Source organism: Barbus barbus (assembly GCF_936440315.1).
Source record: "Barbus barbus genome assembly, chromosome: 11".
Classification (NCBI taxonomy): domain Eukaryota; kingdom Metazoa; phylum Chordata; class Actinopteri; order Cypriniformes; family Cyprinidae; genus Barbus; species Barbus barbus.
Window position 1 is genome coordinate 18,227,679 of NC_136739.1, and position 20,891 is coordinate 18,248,569.

At 38.3% G+C, this 20,891-nt stretch overlaps 1 protein-coding gene across 1 annotated transcript in view; it reads left to right on the forward strand.

Moving 5' to 3' along the window:
* Positions 1–2,425: 2,425 nt before the first annotated feature.
* LOC306876942 (ly6/PLAUR domain-containing protein 6-like) overlaps positions 2,426–20,891 on the forward strand; it is a 33,661-nt gene continuing 15,195 nt past the window's right edge. The window contains exon 1 of the mRNA XM_079428395.1: positions 2,426–2,572. The gene's annotated coding sequence lies outside the window, so the exon portion shown is untranslated. The remainder of the gene's footprint in view (positions 2,573–20,891) is intronic.

Genomic DNA, 20,891 nt, shown 5'->3' on the forward strand with positions numbered 1-20,891 from the left:
ATTCACTTTGATATAATGTCCCTCATGCATGCAAATTATATGTTTTTGTCAATATACATTATGATGCCAAAAGTATGCCAAGAATCGAGACTGAACTATTTGCCTTGGTTCTGTATCTCCAGTGTCTTTGTAAACTCCTCTTGCTCTGCTATCCACTGTTCATTTCAACCTGTAGTAAAATAATCCTTATCTCGTGGCTCTGCATACCAGCGAGACCGTGCACCTCCATTACATGAAATCTGACCCCACAGGAGGAGGTTGTAATTATGGCTGAACGGCTGATTTTAGATTTAAACTTCAAGCGGAAACCAGTCATGCACAAAATTTGTACATATTGCTGATGCTCTTTTCTTCATCCCGTCAGGTTTTTCCAGTGATATCTGACATGCTGTGTGGAGACTATCTCAACCTGTCAGACGGGAAACTCATATGTGGAGATGGAGGAGAAAATTGTCCATTTTTTTATTACAGAGCAAAGTCTGAACATCTATTTCGCATCTGTTTGAATTTGGGTCTGTTTATCAAGCTATATTTTTGTATTGTGCCCTTCAGAGACATAGGAGTTGTACAGTGAGTAAACCACATGAAAACACTGTATTTACATGGCTGATCTCACCTCATGATCTACTCCTGCCATCAATCTCTCTGCACTTCCCTAAAATGGCAGACTGCTGTCGAAATCCGCTCGCTACAAATCAAACTCTCATCCTGTGCAAAGATTCTCTGCTTTGAAGTTGATCTTTAGACACAGGCTTTTAAGTAGCTATGATGGATTTATTTACACTTTAACTTAATGTTTTTAGGGCCCCAGAGTTTTTCCAGAGGAAGTCAGTTGTCTTCAAAACACCACATTTTTAATTACGTATTTAATTTTCAATATTATGACAATTGCTCTATTTAATCGAATTATTATTATCTATTTAATTTAATTATTAGTTATATGTTTATTTAAATTATATTTATTATTTAAAATAAAAATAATGATCAATTATTCAAAATTATGTTTTGAACAAATTGCCTGTAAGTGTCAACAGCTTGTTTTATTGTTTTACTGATTTCTGTGTGCCACATATCTTCATTCCTCAAGCGCGTGTCACATTTCATCAGGCTCTCTGTCTTTAAGTTGGTAATTGTTGCCTTGGGGAAACATTTTGGATTTTTGAGGCATGGAATATTTTACAACCTATTCATGGCATCAGTGCATATAATATTTGTAGGTTTAGCACGCAATTAGTTAATAACAAGTTAAGCAAGGCATATTTACTGCATGCATACATGATATAGTAATGTGTGAGGTCGACGCTTTTAATCAAAGTGATTCACTGTGCACTAATTACAGAGACAGTCCTCTTGAAGCTATCCGGGGTTTAGGGTCTTGCTCAAAGGCACAGCGGTGACAGGGGGTCTGTCTTTACGGGTCACCCCCCGCACAGCTTTTTACTCATCCTCCCAAATAATGTTTGCTTGCAGGTTTACGTGACCCAGGAGATAGCAACTTGGATGTCATCAAAGACAATAGCTCGAGCTTGATATTAATATGCTTACTGCAGGTAGATGTTACTCTTTTTATTTACAGAATCACTTCTGTAAATGTGAATTATTTGGCCATAGATCTGTTATCTTCCTAGATTTAGGGTACTTTTCCTCCAGGGTAAAAGGCCTATTTTACAAACCAAAACTAAATCAAAGCTTTTTCCTTATTGCTTGTTTGCCATTATGGTAAATTTTCCTGATCCAGAGGTCATCATGTACAGTCACTGAAGATTGAAGATTTTGAGCTCAGTTTAATATAATATTTAGTCATTTTTAAAATGTTGCAGATTTATGTAGCCAAAAGAATCTCTGAAAGTGTCACATATACTTTTAGACAAAAGTTAGTTTTTTTCAAGGTGGTTCTATACACATCGCCCCATGTGTGAGGGGAAGCTTTTCATCATTTATAAGTCTCTTTTTGAAGCTTTTTCAAGCTATTTGGTTGTGGTTCACTGAGAGGAAGTTTTTGATTTGACATTTCACAGTCATTTACTGTGTTTTATCACCAGCAGAGGGCCAACTGAAAAGACATTTTTGGCTATCAGCGTTTTTATGCACCAGATGCAGAAGTCAATTCGCTCGCATATTATGCACATTTAGGCTTTAAAATAGAACCATAGACTGAACGTTTTCCAGACAGATTAAATGTGGATTTATCTTAAAGTAGGATAAAAAGGAAGCAGTGGCTATAATTAGCTATAGGCTTATAATGTAAAGTTTATAACTCATCTACTTTACCAGATATTTTAGCCAAGGCTCCAGGTAGTGTGAATAAATCCCAAAACAGTAGGTGTGTGTGTGTGTGTGTGTTTGTGTGGATCCATCGGGACGCGCCTCCTCTCGACCTCTGATAGGCGCAGCCGAGCGTCTTATCCGCCTTTTAGGAACCTTTGAGTTCACAGGGATTCAGCTCGGACGTGTCATGGGTACAGACAACTGAAAGGACACTATTGATATACACGACTCTCTTCGGTTCTTGCCATACAAGGATAAATCTGCCGTGCTAAAAGTTTGTCTACAGTCGTTTGAATCATTTTCGGTAAGTAGCCGTAATCTTTTTATTTGACCTGCGATTGGATTAATGCATGACAGAGCACACCCTTTAAAATCTGAGTCATGTTTTCATCTCAAGAAGAGTGCTTTTTTGGGGTGTAAAATGCATTTCATTCACTCCACCTCCTGATCCAAGTCACAGCAGAAAGATAGTAAAAAAGTAAATAACAGCGGCAGCTTGTTTGACAGCGTTGCGTCAAAACTAGAACGCTTGCATTATAATGAATTAGACTGAAGCGCACGCTTGCGCTACACGCTTCTGATTATAATGGTGATTTACGTTCTAAAAATGTTAGGGATTTTAACGAAAAACATTCTGATTGAGATGACAAAATTATTACCATACCATATCCTACTACACAATAAAACAGCCTACGTTTTAAAATTTGTAATATTTAATTTTACTGCTAAATATTGTTAAAAAATTTTGGATTATAATTCAATATGTATATTTTCTAAGTAAAAAATAATATTTTACCAAAAATTTAGTTATGGGGAATGGGGCAGTCCCAGAATCCCCTTCATATTTGTATAGAATTTAAGTTTCTTCTTATTTATGTAATCTGCTATGTAAATATGTGAGTGTTTTGTGTTGCCTTAGGTTGTTTAGTTAATGTTTCTTGAATTATTTTAGTGTTGTATGATAGCCTGATGTGTTTTCTTTGTGTTTACATTATTATTGACTACTGTTGCTGAAGAGGCATTTTGATGAACTATAAAAAATCATGTGACCATTTATTGCCCTCCTGTTTAATTCCAGTAAATTTTACAGTGACGAACAGATTAATATAGCTTAAATAGGTGTAGATATTACCATTATATAGTTAAGTGACATATAGAAAAGTATAGTACAACCGTAAAATATCCTTTCACAAATATATTTTTTTTCATTTTATATACAGTATATACACACACACACACACACACACACACACACACACACACATATATATATATATATATATATATATATATATATTACAGTGTACTTTGTTGCTTCCCTAACAATATAGATGTGATTTTAAATTTAACCTAGATTAGTAAGGAGTGCAAAAGTAAGACACAATGCCATTTTTAAAGGTCAAACAAAATAGTCATCCTGTCAAAAGTCATCATTGATATTTTACATTATAATTTCATGTCTTTAACACAGTGCTGGCCAAAAAAGCAAGGTATATTCCATTCTCATTAAATGTGTGTATTGTGACGTTCTGTCAAAAGCAAGTGGTGACCTGTCATTCATTGTATTTATAAAAGGTCAGGAATGACCCTCTCTGCCCACCCTGATTTTATGCCAGGAATGTTCAGTGTCATGCATTTGTACTATATTATATGGAACTAATCAGCAATGAAGAGCTCTTACATCTACTAGTGTGAATGCATGCACAACAATGGATCTATATTTCATATTCAAATATGCAGCAGGTGCATGGATGCAGCAGTGCATGTTTTTTAAGGAACGAGGCAGATTTTAGTTGATATGGGTCGATCCCTTGGTTTGATGGAGCTTTGTGTGCAGCTTTGTGTTTGCCATGCTTGTAGGAGTGGTTAATTCAGTGTGTACGTATACGTTGCTTCTTTCCATTTGTTCTCTGCATATCCAATACAAATACGTAGGCTGCTTATTATGCAGTATGTAATACAAAAATGTTTTGATTAATGTTTTTTGTCTCACAGTCAATGCCCAATGTTGACCGACCATGAGAATCTCATCTTCTCATTTCAATGACCTTTTTATGAACGTGCCCTATCTGTTGTTTTTCTCTTTCTAGAGCCTATGCTTAATCTCATTTAGTTGTAATGCACCTGCGTAGGGCTGGAGAAGATAAACGACTCCATGCTCATTTCCACAGTGAGATTTTTCAATGCACAAAATAGTCTGAATCGCTTTTTATCTGTAGTCTGTGCAGAGGCTGTATGAGTACAGACTCAACACACAGGCAGCCAAGGACACAACGGGAAGGAACACTGCGAAATATTTTTACTTAGCAGGCAGCGAGGGGAAATCCATCAAGTTACTCATGAGCCAAGCTTCCTTTGATATCAGACAGGAGAAAACATTTCAGCTGAAGTGGAAAGCCCTTTTCTTACTGGTAAAGCCCTGATGAAATCACAGTGAGCAAGACCATTTAAGACAATGCAAAGTGAAAGTATTGTAGTAAAGCATAGATTTGTACTGTCATTCTCTTCATCTTCGAATTCAAGAATATCATGGGAATATTTTGCAGTATTATGTGCATTAACATTAGTTGATGCTTTAGGTAATGAATTAAAAATTAACAATACCTTTTTTTTTTTAGCATTTATTAATTTAGGTGTAAATGTTAATCATATTATTATTTTTGTTGTTCATACTACCACTACTGCTAATACATATTTTATGTTTAATTAACACAAATTATAATTTATATGTTAAATATGTATAGTGAAGACTGTATGAAGATAATAACCATAACTGTGATTAATATATGATGTGAATGTATTAGTTTATGTTAACTATTGCATAATGTTGATCTAAGTGTTACCAGTACTGGTTTAAAATATAATACATCTCTAAAGCAATTTTCAGTGTTGAATACACCAAAGCCTATAGTCTCTTCCAGTCAGGGGCAAAGGAAATGCATTGTCTCCTGCAAACATGCATAGGAAGAATGGAATTATAGAGTGATGTGTGTCTAAAGCCCATCTGTAGACGGTCTGATTTTGTGGTGGGGCTGCAGTCTTGGTTGAAGGGACACGGTCAGAACAATGAATTCAAGAAGAAAATGTTTAAGAAATGAAAGGGTCCTCACCAGCGTGAAAAATGCATTTGTCTTCGTTTTTAAAATCCCAGTGCCCACGCATAAGATTTATCGTCCATTAGTTTTCCTGGGTTCACTTCATCTTGATGGGGGTGGTGTAACTCAAGACCATCTCACGCACAGTCCTATATGCTATTTTCTGTAAATATAAACTGAAGAGATTTGCTTCATGAGCTGTTTGCATAATACAAAGCAGTAAAGCTGAGTAAATATGAGATTAGGGATGTAACGATTACCGGTTTGACGATAAATCATGATAAAATTCCCCGCGGTTAGTATTACCGTTTCATATTTTAATTATCATTAAAACCGTATTCGATTACCGTGATTTAAACAACTCGCGATAAATAAATACTGTCCAGCATAAAGCAGAGTGTAACAGTCTCACGTGCGCACGGCAGCACAGTGGTTTCGTTCTGAGTGAAAACAGGGCGGAAAAGCTGGGAGGTTTTAAAAGAGTGCTAAGGGAATTATACAAATTAATATATCAATGAATTAATTATATGAATGTACCTCTGAAGGTTCGGACTGTCTTCAGAAACGATTTGATGGCATTTTGTTCTCATCTTTGCTCCATGTAATACCTAAAGTAAGTGTTCGCGGAGTTCACAGGAATCAGCTGTAATTCAGCTTTTCCGTATAAAGCGCCACCTGCTGTCAGAGAGTGGATTTACAGACACTTATTTACGTTCAGTCTGTGTGCAGTTTCTGTCTGGCCAAAAAAATGACCAAATTTGCATGACCTGCTGTAAATTTTAACCGGTTGATGAAAAACAAACTTATGTACATTTAAACAATTCAGATATGCTATATAGGATTATTTATGGAGCAGATAAAATACATATAATCATTTATTAATTATCATTTTAATTTAACCCTTTTCTTTAAAGGCTGAAATGTGTGGTCTACCTTTGTTAAACTTTTTCAAAGCTTTATTTGAACATTTACATTATTTATTTGAACATGCTATTAAACTGTTGTCAGTCAAATTGTCATTTAAAATCCAGACCTCATTGGTAATGTTATTGTTTTAGTGATTATGCAAACAAAAAGTCATTTTATTTGCTGTTTGTTGATTTTTAAGTATGAAACTTGGTGAAGTGATTTATGTTTCGGTACTTTTTGAACATCTCCAGCACATTTTAACAATACCGTGATAATACTGATAACCGTGATAATTTTGGTCACTATAATCGTGATTAGAAATTTTCATACCGTTACATCCCTATATGAGATACAGACTGTAGTTGTAGTTTTGTGTTATAAAATAGATGGTCAGACATGTTTTAATTTTCAGAAAAGGGTCAGACTTATTTTATGATTAATTAAATGTGCAGCTAATTAGCAAGCTCTAAGTGCAAGACTTTACTGAAACATTTACTGCACGATAGTGATTGAAAGAGTGACAGAAAGAGAAACAAGAGTGCAGAGCTGTTTTGCAATATACATTATAATTATGGTTATTATTATTAATAGTAGTAGTAGTATTTTAGTTGCCCTGAATATATATCCACTGTAACCTCACAACAAAAGTAATATATATATTTGTGACCCTCTCTGTTAAATCCAAAGTCTCAAAATCTAATTATGAGATACAAGTATCAAAGTTTGGATTCAACCATTTATTTATGATAAATCTATGATTTCATTCTTTGACATGGTCTTACTCAGTCAATATTGAACATATCAAGGTTACATTTTCACAGAATGTTCTTTACTTATGATTTTATGTCGAAAACAGTAAATCACAAAAAAAAAAAAAAAAAAAGTTTTAGATGGGTTTTCACAGACAGGGTCACATGTTTTTTATGCAAATATCATATTAATACATATCCGCAACTGGCCTGAAACTCTCTCACACTGACTCTGTGTAATCAGGCCATCCGTAATATTGAGCCCTGTTAATAACTCTGCTTTGAAGAGTGATGGAGAAATCTGACATCTTGTTAGTTAGGGTTTGATGGATTAGCTTTACCTGTCAACCTGTTTGTGGATTCCACTGTTTGAGTGGATACTTTCCCTTATAGACACTTGACAGGAAGGCCCACATATTTGCATGTCCTCTGACCCCAAGAAACAGTTGAACACCTGATAACATGTTAGAGCCGGGGCAGGTGTTTCTCCAGATGGCCAGCCGAGAAACTGAAAGGTGTTATTTGAGACCTTGTAACGACAAGGGTATGGAAGCATATAGAGTTATATGGGTCTTTATTACTAATGTATGAGGGTGGTATCTGACAGCATGATGCAGGCTGGAGGAATGCCACGGGAATGTTCGATCTGGTCGTTGTGGTGTGTTTTGAATCTCTTGGATGATGTTAATGGATTGCACTACATGTAATGTTGTTACTGTGTGCTGTGTCTGGATTTATCTTTTCATTTACTCTTTTTGAATAGTTAAACACATGCTAGTATTATTGCTTGCAGTCACTCTGGATGTCAGGAACATCTTTTTTTTATAATAATCTTGTAATACTCACAATATATCACCTTTTTACTATTGCGTGACCATCAGCGGTCTGATAAAGCGTCCCGTGTCGTAGTGGGGGAGGGAGTTCAGTGCTCCATGTGCTGATCGGACTCTCCATTACCCAGAGTGCCATCTCAATGGGGACGGTGAGGCAGAAGACAGAGCGATGGCTTCATCTGACCCCTTTGTTTCCCCTCACCATGTCGAGGAACTTGACAAAGGCTGATGGTCTTTGGATAATGACACTTCTCTTTGGGCTGAGTACATAACAAACGCTGTTCATCGGGGCGTAAGGGAGAATCCCTCAATGCTGTGCATTACTTATGCTCTTTTTGAATTATTTAGCAAAGTTTGTTTAGCGTTAACTGCATGAGTGACCAGGCAAAGATCGCTATCATTGAGCCAGTGCTAGTCTGCCTGAGGCGCCCGGCGCTCTTAATGCATCTGTTATTTTTGCATGTTACACCCCATTATTCCATTATTTTAATTTTCAAATCTTTTTAGCTTTATGGCATGATATTTTATTTAGGTAAGTCACTATGGAGAATAATTTGGTCAGAGAGGACTAGGTAAAACTGCGTGGTGTTAAGGAGCTTTTGGCAGATTTTGATGCTAATTAGCTGCTCTTGAACCCCATTTGAATGCTTTACTGAACAGATGTATCCGATTTGTCTTACGGAGGCCTTTTTGAACCCTGTAGTGAAGCTGCTGCATCTTTTGTCTGTGTATGAAGATTTATATGTAGTCTGTTAATACACTGTGTACCAGGATTTGAACAACAAGGCTCATTCACCTCAGTCAGTGTGTAGTTCAATATCAGTGTAATGAGCTATATTTTGAAATGTATTTATTATGAAATCAAGCGTTTCATTCAGCACTTCATTCATTCATTTATAATTCAGCAGAGACCGATTAACTTGATCAAAAGCGATAATACAGACTTTTAAATTATTACAAAAGATTTTTATTATAAATAAATGCTGTTCTTTTGAACTTTCTGTTCATCGAAGAATCCTGGAAAAAAAAATACTGCTATTATTATTTTCTTAAGCAGCAAATCAGCAATAGAATGATTTCTGAAGGATCATGTGACACTGGTGACTGTAGTAATAAAATTCAGCTTTGTCATCACAGGAATAAATTACAATTTAAGATATTCAAATAGAGAAATGGCATTGTAATATTTCAGAATGTTGCTGGTTTTACTGTATTTTTGATCAAGTAAATGCAGCCTATGATGAGGCTTGTTTGTTTAAAAAAAAAGTCTTAATAACCCCAAACCACTGACCAGTAATATATAGTAATATAGTAGATATATATTTCAATACCATAAAACCTTTAAAAGAATCTGTAAAACTGTATTATTAGGGGTTCAAGCACGTAATGAGCAAAAATGTGAAATCGCTTATAGCTCCTAAACCGCTTGTTGTAGACTCAAAAAAGATTACATTTTTGGAAGCCTTGGGTAAAGGCGGACAAAAGTTAAAGAACCAGATTCGCGCTGCGAGGTACGGTTTTTCCGCAAAATCAATCAAATCAGTGCAGTACTATTCTCTAGACTCTCAAGGTCAATAATTATGAAAATAATGTTGAACATTTGCATTTGGACAACTATAAACCAGTCATTTTATAATGTTATTTACATAGCGTAACCAAAGGCCTATTAATACTAAAAGAAAGCCCAAAAGCTGTGTAAAATGGTGCATGATTTCAATCTAAATAAGCATGCAAAATTTAAGAGAGATTGGGCAAAAAATAACTATAATAGCTATAAAGGTTAAAAATACAGTGTTGTATGAAAAATTGCTATTTATAACCACTAGATGGCAGCGGAAGACCACTAATGGGCTTATTAAACACTAAAACAATACTGTTCATGGGTTGTCTTATGGGGATGTTATAAAATCAGTGTTATAACATTTAAAATCACATTTAATTCAAGTTTACCATTTTGTTCATACAGATATGTCAGTTTGTACAATTTTGCCATATTATGATCACAGAGAAACCTGAAAACGACTATATAAACTCTTAAAAAGAGAAGACCCGCAAAAAGTATTCTCACTTGTGATTTACTTCAAATATCTATATCTGCAACAAAATATGTGTGCATGTATGTCCATGTATGAGTGTGTCTGTGTGTGTGTGTGTGTGTGTGTGTGTGTGTGTGTGTGAGAGAGCAAGCTTAATGATTATTAATATGATAGTTTAACCATTTAATTTCTATTTGTGTGTGTGTGTGTGTGTGTTTCTGTGAGCCTATTGTCCATTTTCGATGTGTTTCACTGTCAGCTATACATCCAGGTTGGCCTAGACCCTAAACGCATACCACCTTAGGCCTTAAAATGCTTGAACCCCGGTAATCGCTGCTTGCAGCTATATTTATCATTATTATTATTATTCCATTTTTAACATTCATTTTCAGGTTTTATAGGATTTTCTGTTTGACTTGATCATGATATTGCATTTAATACAACTGTAAATTCTAACTTTTGAACATCAACCTAGAAATAAAATAAATTTAGGTTTACATACAAAATGATTATTAAGATGGCGCCGGTGAGATCGGCTGCCGTCACGACTGCTCCGACCAAACTTTGTCTTTTTTTGTTATTTTTTCGTATTGTTAACTATAAACACCGGTTTCTTTTTGTAAGATGGCCATTCTTACATACGACAGGGCCACTCTTATTTCTATTGGTGCACAATGCACTAACCTTTCGCCGATTTTGAACCCGGACCCATCCTGGCCAAGCGAGATCCTGAGGAGGAACAAAGGACCCGACCCGTACCGGCGTCCTCGAGGGAAACGAGCCGGCGTCAGGAACAGGCTGAGGGCTCGCGCACACCGCGCTCCCTTACCAAGTGTCCTGCTCGCCAATGTCCAGTCGCTGGATAACAAACTCGATGACCTCAGGGCAAGAGTCAGGTTCCAGAGGGACATTCGGGACTGCAACCTTCTCTGCTTCACCGAGACATGGCTGAACCCAGCGGTACCAGACCACGCCATCCAGCCGGCCGAGTTCTTCTCGGTTTACCGCATGGACAGAACGCTGGACTCGGGGAAGACTAGGGGAGGTGGAGTATGTCTGATGGTGAACAAACACTGGTGTGACAGCGCGAGCATTGTTCCCCTCTCACGCTCCTGCACACCGAATCTTGAACTTCTGACCATCAAATGTCGCCCTTTTTATCTCCCTCGGGAATTTAGCTCGGTCATCGTCAGTGCCGTTTATATTCCACCTCAAGCGGACACGGACACTGCGATATGGGATTTACATGAAACACTACACCTTCACCAGACACAGCACCGGGACGCCGCATTCATTGTTTTGGGAGATTTCAACAGTGCCAACCTCAAGCGTGCACTGCCGAACTTCCATCAGCACATCAGCTGCCCCACCAGGGGCGAAAGGACATTAGATCACTGTTACACCCCATACAAGAACAGCTACAAGGCACAGTCACAACCACCGTTTGGGAAATCGGACCACGCCGCCATCTTCCTCATGCCTGTTTACAAACAGAGGCTGAAACAGGAAGCCCCGGTGCAGAGGGAGGTCCAACGCTGGACGGACCAATCGGTGGCCGCTCTGCAGGACGCGCTAGATGACGCAGACTGGGACATGTTCCGGCGCAGCTCTGATGACGTCAGCTTGTTTACGGAAGCGGTTGTGGGATTTATAGAGAAACTAATGGATGATACGGTGCAGAAAACCATCATCAGGACGTTTCCCAACCAGAAGCCGTGGGTGGATAAAACCATCCGCGACGCCCTGAGATCCCGCTCCGCTGCCTACAACACAGGGCTCATCACCGGGAACATGGATGATTACAAGGCTGCATCTTACAGCGTGCGCAGATCGGTGAAGGAGGCGAAGCAGCGCTACGGGAGGAAACTAGAGTCGCAATTCCAACATGGCGACTCTAGGAGTCTGTGGCAGGGACTTAGAACCATCACGGACTATAAAACACCACCCTCCAGATCGGGGAATGCGGACGCCTCTCTGGCTGACGAGCTGAACACTTTTTATGCTCGCTTCGAGGCTGCAGCTAATCACGCTAACGGCGCTAGCAGTGCTAACTGCATGCACGCTGAGGAAGCCGGTGAGGACAACGTATTCACCATCACGGAGCATGACGTGAGGAGGGCATTCAAGAGAGTGAACATCAGGAAGGCAACAGGACCAGATGGCATCACAGGTCGGGTTCTGAAGGCCTGCGCTGACCAGCTAGCACCGGTGTTCACCGAGATCTTCAACCTCTCCCTGGAACAGTCCATAGTCCCCTCATGCTTTAAGCAGTCCACCATTGTTCCTGTCCCCAAGAAACCGCAGCCCACCTGCCTAAACGACTATCGCCCTGTAGCCCTCACATCAGTGGTGATGAAGTGCTTTGAGAGACTGGTCAGAGACTTCATCATTGCATCACTACCAGACACACTGGATCCACTACAGTTTGCATACAGACATAACCGCTCCACGGAGGATGCCATCTCACACCTCCTCCACACCACAACAAGTCACCTGGACTGCAGAAAAGGGAATTATGTAAAAATGCTGTTTGTGGACTACAGTTCAGCGTTTAACACCATAATTCCCTCCACACTCACCTCCAAGTTGGAGGTCCTTGGTCTCAGCACATCCTTGTGCCAATGGATCTCCAGCTTCCTGAAGGACAGACAGCAAGCCGTACGGATGGGTAAACACACCTCATCCTCCATCACCCTAAGCACCGGAGCCCCTCAAGGTTGTGTTCTGAGCCCCCTGCTGTACTCACTGTACACTTATGACTGTGTGGCCACTTCCAACTCCACCACCATCATTAAGTTTGCTGATGACACTGTTGTGTTGGGCCTGATCTCAGACAACGACGAGACGGCCTACATACAGGAGATTAAGAACCTGGAGAGTTGGTGCCAGGTGAATAGTCTACACCTGAACATCAGCAAAACTAAGGAGCTGATAGTGGACTTCAGTACGAAGCAGGAGCGGTCGTACCAGCCGATCACGATCAGCGGGACTCCAGTGGAGAGAGTGGACAGCTTCAGATACCTGGGTGTTCACATCACGCAGGACTTGACTTGGTCCTGTCATACCAGCACCCTGGTGAAGAAGGCCAGGCAGCGTCTGTACCATCTGAGACGCTTAAAGGACTTTAGACTTCCCTCTCGGGTGCTTAAGACTTTTTACACCTGCACCATCGAGAGCGTCCTGACGGGCAGCATCACTTCCTGGTTCGGGAACTGCACTATGCAGGACAGACGAGCCCTCCAGAGGGTGGTGCGTTCAGCGGAACGTACCATTCACACCGAGCTCCCTAACCTGCAGGACATCTACAGCAAGCGGTGCCTGACCAGGGCCAGGAAGATAGTGAAGGACCTCAGCCATCCCAACAATGGACTCTTTTCTCTGCTGCGTTCAGGGAGACGCTTCCGCTCCATGAAGGCGAACACAGAGAGAATGAGGAGGAGCTTCTTCCCGCAGGCCATTCGGAGTCTAAACCACTCTCCACTCTAATCACATCACCCCACACTTCCACTTTGCACATTTTTCAAGTACAATCTGCACTAATTTGTAGAAGGTTACGAAAGGATAAATGAGTGGGACTTACATACCATTTGTCTTTGTCTTTAGTATCCTTTTACTCACTTATACACTTTACTGCACTGCACAGCACACGGACACTTTATCACTGACATACACTTTACTTTTTATAGAATCTATATAGAATCATATTCTATTTTTTATTCTCATATCTATTTGTTATTTTATTTTATTGCTAGTTTATTCTGTATATATGTTTACTGTACTTTTTCTATTTGTATTTTTGTAAACTTGAGGTTTTTCTAATTTTGTTGGACAATTTGTTGGACAGTCGTACAATACATTTCACTACATGTCGTACTACGTATGTATATGTATGTGACAAATAAAATTTGAATTTGAATTTGAATTTGAATTTGAATTTGAAAAGAATTAAACATTAAGAAGGATTCAGCAGAAGGAAATGATTGTACTTCCTCACAAAGTCATTGCAGTCCTTTTTCTCAGGGAAGCTATACGTCCTGTATAATGCTGAATGAGTGTCATAATCTTGTATGTGACTGGAAGAAATGTAGATTCTCCCCTCTTATGTGTTATAGTATAGTGGTTAAATAAATAAATAAAACAAAGGCATAACATCCACATGCCTAAGCTGCTATTTTTGCAATTTCACTTTGAACTCCATATGTATGCAGTCAATCTTGGTGTTGTCTTGTAGGGTACATTTCTCCCTCCTCAGCATCAGCAGCAGATACTCAGCATGCCTCCAGAGCTTTTCCATTTCCTTTGAAGTTTTTTGTTTTTTCTTTCCGTGAGAATGCTTGGCTGGATTCTTGCAGATAATTCAGATTGCAAGCATATACATTGTTTTTAACCTGGTGCTTAATAACTTGGACATTTTCTGAAAAGTGAAATGTATACACTGATTTCTTTATTCAGTTTTTTTTTTTTAGTTGATGTTCTTTGATATTACTCAATAACATTTTAAAAGTTGAGGTGAATGACCTTATTGTCATTCCTGTCATCCCACTTCCACTGCAAACATGAGCTTCAAAACCCCATGCCTAATTGTAGAGGTTTTTCACTGGTATGCTTTTGATTGCCATCTCAAACCTTTCATGTTTACACAACAACAACAACAACAAAAAATTCTTCATGGGTGGATGCTTTCCACAGGTTGTCTGTTTTGCAAAAACATAGGCGTATACTTTTTTGATTGAAATGATGACAAGACCTTTTATTTTTTTATTAATGCAACCACAGCCACGTTTTTGCCATCTTATTCCTGCTATTTAGACCTTGAACAGAAATAGTGGTGTTATGTTTGGGCAATTTATGTTACTAATGTTCTTTGACATGGTATGTTGACTGAATCACAAGCTCCTCCAGTGTCAGGTGATCTGAAATATTTCAATGATGTCTGAACCGTATGTTTACATGTAAACATGCACAAACGCCTCATAGTTGAGAGCATAGAGTGTTTTCCCCCATCTGATTAAACTCAGTCCCACTCTGTCCGTGATCACGGAGTGTAAATGTCTTGTTGGGAGAATGTGAGGTTTTGCCATCTGAGCCCCAAAGACAAAAGAGGGAGCAAATCCTTTCATGAACATTCCTAATTAGCCCCCGTTTGCCGTCTTATCCTGTTATCGTTTTTGCTGGCCCATAGTTCAAGGGAATCAAACTTACCCCACCCACTTGGTTTTTTACAGCTGCCACAAGGATATTTTATCCCTTCTTCAGTCTGACCCCCCCACACGCCAAGACATTATTGTATCTGTCCTACTCTACAAAGAGCTCAAGTCTTTTTCCTAGTTTTAAGAAGTCACCGAACCCAAAGATGAAGGGAAGAAGAGATGCTGTTGCAGAAGTCAGATCTAGCTGAATCAGTTAAACCCAAATCTACAGGAGCAAAACAGATGAATCAATAACCTGTTAAGAAAACATATCACGATAGAAAAAGGGCTTGTTCACCCCAAAACAAAAATTATGTTATTTTTTACCCACCAGGGTTATCATATTTAACTAAATCTAAGACTGAAACTAAAATTAAAATCATAAAAAAATCATTACTTGAAATAAAATAAAATAAACATTAACTGAAGTACAGTAAAATATAAAAAGGCAGCATTTCGTATTTTAAATTAGTTTAACTAGATATATTAAAATAACTAAAACTAAAATAGAAATAAAATTAGCACAAACGATATAGACATATATAAGCAGGCAGTGAGAACCTTTGTTAAATAAAAAATAATATTGAATAAATATTTTGTAAATAATAACAAACTACTTATTTTATTTATTTATTTTTTATTCTTTATTGGTGCTTCCTTCTGGATTATTACATTAGGACAGTTGTATGACTGACATTCTGACTTCATGTCCGCCCAAAAATATTAAAATGTATGAATGAAAATTCAACAACAGTGATCATTTTAAACAGAGACACAGCATTGTGAAGCTGATTTTCCATTGTGTTATTCGGCGCTACTTGACCGATTCCTTGGATCTTTGAATGTGTCAAGAGACTGAAGAGGGGATTCAAAATTATACAGCTGAACCGGACCACTTCAAACGAATAGTGCCGGATAAGTATGTGTGTGTGCTTGTAGGATTTCAATTAGCTGGTGTGTGATTCTGATCCAACGTGACTCCTTTGGTTTTGGCCGGGTGCACTATAGGGCAGAGGCATTGCTCGATGTCATTTGGCTCTGTTGAGATTGCATTGTGCTCTCTCAAATGAATGGAGAGGTGCAGCTTCATCTGTGTTATTGTCCATTCTTGTTGTATAGTTGTACATTTCCAATGAATTTAGATTGACAATAAACTGTTTTGAATATGCTATGCAATATTTTTGTTTATTTTCTATTCATAGCATAGATGAGGATTGTGCTATTGTCCTAAGTAATATCAACTTCTTGTATAATGCAGTTTCTAGAATAATGTTTTCCTTCTAGATGAAATACTGAGATTCAGGTGTTTGTGGCAGACTGGAAAAAAGCTCAAACTTGCAGCTTGTGGCTTCTTTGCTGCTGTTCTCCTTTCACTTCTCAAACCTGTGCGAAATCTGGTCCAACAAGTTTTGGAAGTCACAAGAGAGGATTTGCATTTCTTTCCCTCCATTAATGGGAGCGACTGCCATTCACAGGCCAATTCACAACCCAGAGTATCATGTTTCTGACCTGAGTTAGTCTTACTCACCTGACAGTGGCTCAGGCAGGAACTCCAGGGCCCTTGATCTGCTGGAAGCCTCTTTCCTCCACCCTGCTGGGTCTGAGTCAGCCAGTGACCTGCAGTAATGAGATGACATAAATGTGACTGGATGTGTCATGCAGTACAGAGAGGAAATCAGGCTTTCAGAGAGTCATTCTTGCATGGTGTATCACAGGTGCTAAACACTAAAATAAGCACTTTTTCTTTAAAAGTAGCGTAATACATGCAGTCAAATGACTAATGTTGCATGTTTTGGAGTGAATTGTTCTTTTTTTCAACAATGGCTCAGCCAAAACATCAGAAATTGCAATATAGATTTAAACATTTCTTAATAAATAGACCAAATAATCTAAACTTTACTATGCACATTATTTGTACAGCTCTATGCAATAAAGTGATCAAAAGTGATAGGTAAATGCATGTATAATGTTACAAAAGATTTCTATTTTAAATAAATACTGTTCTGTAAATATTAAGCAGCACAACTGTTTTCAACATTGATAATAATTAGAAATATTTCTTGAGCAGCAAATCTGCACATTAGTATGATTTCTGAAGGATCATGTGACACTGAAGACTGTTGTAATTACTGCTGAAAAATCAGCTTATATTACCATCACAGCAATTAATTACATTAAAATATATTCAAATAGAAAATAGGGTTTGAATTGTAATATTATTTCACAATATTTACTGTATTTCTGATTAAATAAATTCAGTCTTTCTGAGCATAAAAGATTCAATTATCAAACCCACCCCAAACTTTTAAATGGTAGTATATTTCAACAAATTTGTTTAAACGGTAGTATTTTTCAACAAATTCAACAAAGTCTCATTTTTTCATATTATTTCATTTTAGCAGAACACATCTGAGACTGAAAGATTTTACTTAACCCTTGTGCAACCTTTTGGACGTTTTTATCCTTTTGTTTTTTTTGATCATTTTGCCTGTGTTATTGCCAGCTGCATACATTTTGGCACAGGTGTGTATTTTTATTGGAATTTTACTATTTCACTTCTATTTTCTTTAATAAATCTGTTTTGCACTTGGTACACAAAATTGTTCCTCTCAGGACCTGTTGGAGAAAAATGTCCCCATTGAAACCCATTAAAACAGCTATTTTTAATCGCAGTGCCGTTTAACTGTAAAATGATGCAATTTGTGTTAATAGGCTTTCATTCTGTTGGCAAGGCTTTAAAATTACATTTTTTACCAGATGGTGCCATTTTTTCAGGTGTGGCCTATAAAGCAAATGCTCGCTTTATTCCTATTTTCTGCTTCTGCATATTATAGAGCCAATTGGATAAATACCGTAATGCAGCTATAATTGTGTGGGTGTGTTGATATGGATGTCAGAGTGTGGTTTGTATGTGTGGCATAAAAAAAATTGTGTGTGTGAAGTGAAGTGACATTCAGCCAAGTATGGTGACCCATACTTGGAATTCGTGCTCTGCATTTAACCCATCCAACGTGCACACACACAGCAGTGAACACACACACCGTGAACACACACTCAGAGCAGTGGGCAGCCATTTATGCTGCGGCGCCCGGGGAGCAGTTGGGGGTTCGGTGCCTTGCTCAAGGGCACCTCAGTCGTGGTATTGAGGGTGGAGAGAGCGCTGGACATTCACTCCCCCCACCTACAATCCCTGCCGGCCCGAGACTCGAACCCGCAACCTTTGGATTACGAGTCCCACTCTCTAACCATTAGGCCACGACTTCCCCTGTGCGTGTGTGCGTGTGCGTGTGTTATTGTAAAATTTGAGAGAGAGAAACTCTACTGCAAATCACAAATCCAACCACTGTGTGTACCAGCGGAGTTTTGCTGAGATCTAATGGGGAAAATTTGGTACTGCCATCTCAAACCTTTCATGTTTACACAACAACAACAACAACAAAAAATTCTTCATGGGTGGATGCTTTCCACAGGTTGTCTGTTTTGCAAAAACATAGGCGTATACTTTTTTGATTGAAATGATGACAAGACCTTTTATTTTTTTATTAATGCAACCACAGCCACGTTTTTGCCATCTTATTCCTGCTATTTAGACCTTGAACAGAAATAGTGGTGTTATGTTTGGGCAATTTATGTTACTAATGTTCTTTGACATGGTATGTTGACTGAATCACAAGCTCCTCCAGTGTCAGGTGATCTGAAATATTTCAATGATGTCTGAACCGTATGTTTACATGTAAACATGCACAAACGCCTCATAGTTGAGAGCATAGAGTGTTTTCCCCCATCTGATTAAACTCAGTCCCACTCTGTCCGTGATCACGGAGTGTAAATGTCTTGTTGGGAGAATGTGAGGTTTTGCCATCTGAGCCCCAAAGACAAAAGAGGGAGCAAATCCTTTCATGAACATTCCTAATTAGCCCCCGTTTGCCGTCTTATCCTGTTATCGTTTTTGCTGGCCCATAGTTCAAGGGAATCAAACTTACCCCACCCACTTGGTTTTTTACAGCTGCCACAAGGATATTTTATCCCTTCTTCAGTCTGACCCCCCCACACGCCAAGACATTATTGTATCTGTCCTACTCTACAAAGAGCTCAAGTCTTTTTCCTAGTTTTAAGAAGTCACCGAACCCAAAGATGAAGGGAAGAAGAGATGCTGTTGCAGAAGTCAGATCTAGCTGAATCAGTTAAACCCAAATCTACAGGAGCAAAACAGATGAATCAATAACCTGTTAAGAAAACATATCACGATAGAAAAAGGGCTTGTTCACCCCAAAACAAAAATTATGTTATTTTTTACCCACCAGGGTTATCATATTTAACTAAATCTAAGACTGAAACTAAAATTAAAATCATAAAAAAATCATTACTTGAAATAAAATAAAATAAACATTAACTGAAGTACAGTAAAATATAAAAAGGCAGCATTTCGTATTTTAAATTAGTTTAACTAGATATATTAAAATAACTAAAACTAAAATAGAAATAAAATTAGCACAAACGATATAGACATATATAAGCAGGCAGTGAGAACCTTTGTTAAATAAAAAATAATATTGAATAAATATTTTGTAAATAATAACAAACTACTTATTTTATTTATTTATTTTTTATTCTTTATTGGTGCTTCCTTCTGGATTATTACATTAGGACAGTTGTATGACTGACATTCTGACTTCATGTCCGCCCAAAAATATTAAAATGTATGAATGAAAATTCAACAACAGTGATCATTTTAAACAGAGACACAGCATTGTGAAGCTGATTTTCCATTGTGTTATTCGGCGCTACTTGACCGATTCCTTGGATCTTTGAATGTGTCAAGAGACTGAAGAGGGGATTCAAAATTATACAGCTGAACCGGACCACTTCAAACGAATAGTGCCGGATAAGTATGTGTGTGTGCTTGTAGGATTTCAATTAGCTGGTGTGTGATTCTGATCCAACGTGACTCCTTTGGTTTTGGCCGGGTGCACTATAGGGCAGAGGCATTGCTCGATGTCATTTGGCTCTGTTGAGATTGCATTGTGCTCTCTCAAATGAATGGAGAGGTGCAGCTTCATCTGTGTTATTGTCCATTCTTGTTGTATAGTTGTACATTTCCAATGAATTTAGATTGACAATAAACTGTTTTGAATATGCTATGCAATATTTTTGTTTATTTTCTATTCATAGCATAGATGAGGATTGTGCTATTGTCCTAAGTAATATCAACTTCTTGTATAATGCAGTTTCTAGAATAATGTTTTCCTTCTAGATGAAATACTGAGATTCAGGTGTTTGTGGCAGACTGGAAAAAAGCTCAAACTTGCAGCTTGTGGCTTCTTTGCTGCTGTTCTCCTTTCACTTCTCAAACCTGTGCGAAATCTGGTCCAACAAGTTTTGGAAGTCACAAGAGAGGATTTGCATTTCTTTCCCTCCATTAATGGGAGCGACTGCCATTCACAGGCCAATTCACAACCCAGAGTATCATGTTTCTGACCTGAGTTAGTCTTACTCACCTGACAGTGGCTCAGGCAGGAACTCCAGGGCCCTTGATCTGCTGGAAGCCTCTTTCCTCCACCCTGCTGGGTCTGAGTCAGCCAGTGACCTGCAGTAATGAGATGACATAAATGTGACTGGATGTGTCATGCAGTACAGAGAGGAAATCAGGCTTTCAGAGAGTCATTCTTGCATGGTGTATCACAGGTGCTAAACACTAAAATAAGCACTTTTTCTTTAAAAGTAGCGTAATACATGCAGTCAAATGACTAATGTTGCATGTTTTGGAGTGAATTGTTCTTTTTTTCAACAATGGCTCAGCCAAAACATCAGA